Consider the following 4,502-nt stretch of genomic DNA (forward strand, 5'->3'; position numbering starts at 1 on the left):
GCAAGGGAACTGTCAAGTAAGCTACTATAATAAAAAATTGTGATTTTTAATTTCCATATAGGATTTTGAGAAGCACCAAGTTAGGGTGCTCAACTACTAGACATTATCTCCTAGTAGTGAAGTCCCTCAAAGTCGGTAACTATGGATCTTGTTCTAGATCTTATATTTTATTGTTTGTGTATGTTGTATGATAGTAGAAGACAACATCATAGTCATATCAAATATTGTGAAGAAGAGAATGGGATTATTAATCATACAAATATTATAGTATTAATTCATATAAAAATGCACATAGATTTATGTTTATCAAACATAGAGATTATATACATAAAAGAGAAAAGGAAAAATTATACTCTCAATTCCTCTTCTAGCTTGATCAAGTTATTTTAAAATGTCCTTTTACTTTTATTTATACAAACCATTTTTCTTAAAGTTGTAGAATTTGAAATGTTTTTTTAAGATTAAAAAATATTTTAATTTAAATCTTTAACTCTAAAAAATATGATTAACTCAATTTCATTTCTAAAGTTTAATAGATCATACTTCTAAATAAAAGACATACTTTAGATTGAAACAAATCAGATTTAGTAAAGAAATTTATTTCTATCACATAAGCATTTACAAAAATATTGACAACAGTATTCTTGTTCTATAGAGAAGGAAAAGAAAAGTTAAAATTTACTTTATTCTTTGATAAAGTAAAATAGGAATCAAATTTGTTAGAAAATATTCAGAGAACTAAATTTGCTACAAACTGTGAATAAAATTACTACAGTTTAGGCGTTTACATAAAATTTGTGGCTTGTGTCCTAAGCTAGGAATATTCTTGTCGAGAAGGTCTTTCTGAATCCATTTCATATGAAACCCGTTGTTTTGCAGACAAGCCAGCCAATTAGCGAGCTTGTTGACCACAACTTTAGCCCCATTTTGTTATTTTTCTTCTCTATTTGAGAAAATCCTTTTCATTACAATTTCAATTTTTCTCTTCAGCTGCTCCAAAATGGTCGATCCTGGTTTCATCCCTGGTCGATCAGATTATTCACCACATCAGCATTGCGGTCCGATGCAGGAAAGAGTTGGATGCCCTCAAAGACCTGCTACCAACAATAATTGAAATGAATGTGAAATTGCAGGAGTATCAAAAGGCTCTAAACTCTGGAAAAGTGAATACATGGATTCATCCTTTGCCCTCCACAATCAACAACTGGTCGAACAAGTTGAGTGATCTTCTGGAGGAAGCGTCTGATTTGACACAGTGCTGCACTGTACCCTCGTACTTCCATCCCTGTACTCGGCACAAAATGAGCAGAAAGATCAAAAATCTCATTGAAAATTTGCAAAAGCATGTGGAAAATTATGTAGCCCCGGTTGCTTTTCTACATTAGCTTCATCAAGATGTGTGTTACAATGAAAGATTTAAACAGATCAAACAGAGAATGGATTCTCTGAAGGGAAATGCTGGACTTGCCGGCACATCTGGAGATATCTTTTCATTGCCTTCTTCGGCCACTTCAAACACGAGGTATATTGAGGAGGCACTCATTGTTGGACAAGATTCTACATCAAAGCGACTTGTGGAGCTGATTCATTCACAAAAGTTCCAAAATCTGTGTCGTTTCGGCATACTTGGGAAGGGAGGGGCCGGCAAGACTCTATTACTCAAGCAACTCTTCAACAGTGACGAGGTACAAAATCTGTTTTCTAATGACATGATGCTTTGGCTTACTATTTCGCAAACTCCATCTTTCAACGCTCTTAGAAAGGATCTGTTCAAACAAATAGCCCTTAAAGTAGATGAAAGATTGGAGAGCAGAGAGGAAGACCAAGTAAAAACCTGGTTGAATCAGAGCATGACAAAGTACAGATTTGCCCTGTTTCTAGATGATGTTTGGGAAACAAGTGCAACATCATTGCTAGAGGAGCTGTGTGTGCCTAACTCTCCATTCCACAACTCCAACATCATAATTGCCACATCGAGAACTGAGAGTGTGCTGTTGTAGTTGGGTATTCCCGCTCCATCAATCGTCCAAATGCAAGATCTGAACCAGGATGATAGTTGGAGATTGTTTTCTTCTCATGCTTTTCCACACAACGGTGGAGTTTTTCCCGTAGGCATTGTGGGAGAAACAGCCAGGCGCGTCTGCAACAAGTGCGAGGGGCTTCCATTAGCCCTAAAGGTAATTGGAAAGGCAATGTCGGGAATCACTCAAGTAGATGAATGGGAATTTTCACTCTAGAAGCTGCAGAAGGATGTTGGAGGGTCGCTTTATAGGAGCTTGAGATTAAGCTACGATGTCTTGGCCGATTATGGCGTTTCCTTGCAGTTGTGCTTCCTCTGCCTCGTTGCTTTCAAGGAAGATGAAGTTATCTATTATTCAACAGCTACAAAGTACTGGATTGGAGAAGGGTTGATTGGCGGGCCAGATTCTTATCAAATAGGAAAGAATTACCTCAATTTGTTAGCTGACCGATGTCTAATCGAACCCCATTAGAAGGATCATGATGGAGGTGTGCTCATTTTCAGGGTGCATGATGTTTTGCACGATTTAACACATGAAATGTCTGAGAAGGAAGAGAGATGCTTCTTTTAGACATGCAGAGGTTTACGAGAGCTCCCAGATGATGATGAATGGTCCGGACACATGAGAATTTCATTGAGGAACAATTTTTTGACTAGACTTCCCAAGACATTTCGAGCTCCCCATGTCCGATCCCTTCTACTTAATGGCAATTGTGGTTTAAAGGAAATTCCAAAAGAAGTGATGCAGAGTATGGCACTTCTGAGAGTCTTGGATTTGTCACGGACTGCCCTAAGCTCCCTCCAAAAACACATTGGGTGTTTGAAGAATTTAGTTTGCCTCAGGCTACGCTCTGTGCCAATCCAAACGCTGCCCAATTCTATTTCTGCTCTTAGAAAGCTTGAAATACTAGATCTTTCTAAATCTAGCATTACACAACTCCCATCTAGCATTTCTAAGTTGACTTCCTTACAAGTTCTCCACCTTGGTTCTTGTGAACACCTTCAGTCCATGCCATTTGGGGTCTCACGCCTTAAATCTCTTCAATACCTGAATGTGTATGGTAGCCCAAATGCATGGACAAAGATAGTATGGAACAACTGCACAAGAGATCTGCTTTCAATTAATGATTTGGGCGCCCTAAAACAACTTACAAAGCTGTCTCTTGCGAATTATGGCAAGACAATTCAGGAAGGAATTCTAGGAATGATGGAGCAGATGAATTATCTAACTTTGGACCTCACAAATATGGAAAGACTGCCCCATGACATGACTGCCATGTCCAAATTGATGAAGCTCTCTCTAACATGTCCTCAGTTACTCTGGATAGAATTTTCATTTTCTGAGTTTCAACATCTGAGCTACATTAATTTGTTCAACTGTGACATGTTGAAGCAACTTCCAGACTTGCACAAACTTGCTCATCTAAAGCACCTCAAGATTATTGAGTGCCCCAGCATTGAGAAGTTTTCAGAGGAATTTGGCAAAAGGGGAGCATTTCCTAAGCTGGAGGAGTTTTCTATTGTGGAGCTACAAAATCTACAACAGATGCCAATGGTGGAAGACACAGCTCTGCCTTCACTGAAAATACTAACAATAATGAAGTGTGAAGTATTGGAGATTCTGCCAGAATGTTACTGGGATTTGACCAGTGTAGAGAAGATCAGAGTATATGGCTGCTCAACAGTTTTAAATGCAATGGAAGACAATTACTTTACTGAGAGAAACCCCAAAGTAGAACTAGTTAGGGTATCTGCTGTCGACACAGAAGCATTCCAAAGGCACTTCAATGAAATGGTAAGAGGAAATGAGTATTTTTGTTACGGTAAATTTTTGCGGAACGAGCTCTTTCAGTTTTTGCACGAGACATATCACTTCAAAATAAAATTGTGAAGCAGGCCTATTTAAAGGAGTCTTTGTTGAAGGAATACCTCATAAACAGAACATAATTGTAGTTTGGGCTTTACAATCTGAAATGACATCATCGGGTAAAGTAAAAGAAATCACTTTACCTTCCTGCTGTGTTCTAGTGGGAGTCGTGGTAGATTCTACTTGATATATTGATTATTTGTGTCAGTCCACATTCAGCTTTCTTTTAAAATTTACGTTCAAAAAGTTAACCCTGGATGAATATAATTTTTTAATAAAGAACTTTCATTGTGGTATTTAATATATTTAAAATTATCAATAGGTGTTTGAAATATATTGAATAATGAAAATTGGTTTATGTAATTTTTATTTGATATGATTTATTTATAAGAAAAATATTTTAAATATTTTTTTACTAATTTTCATTATAATTTGTAATAATATTTTTTTTTAATAGTATTTTATTGGTTAGAATGTATTTTATGTTTTTTTCAGGAGATATTTATTTTATATGTTTTATCTCACTCGTATAATTTTGATTTTTCCTTCTTTTTCCTTCTATATTATTTATTGTTTACTTCATCTATTACAACTTGCATATCTACAATAATTATA

At 36.3% G+C, this 4,502-nt stretch overlaps 1 pseudogene; it reads left to right on the top strand.

Annotated features, from left to right (window-relative positions):
• The first annotated feature begins 884 nt into the window (after nucleotides 1–884).
• On the top strand, nucleotides 885–4,047 carry LOC149558760 (disease resistance protein At4g27190-like; annotated as a pseudogene).
• Nucleotides 4,048–4,502: the final 455 nt, after the last annotated feature.

The sequence above is a fragment of the Cupressus sempervirens genome, chromosome 5 (assembly GCF_028749045.1).
Source record: "Cupressus sempervirens isolate cs-2001-9-10 chromosome 5, ASM2874904v1, whole genome shotgun sequence".
Lineage (NCBI taxonomy): Eukaryota > Viridiplantae > Streptophyta > Pinopsida > Cupressales > Cupressaceae > Cupressus > Cupressus sempervirens.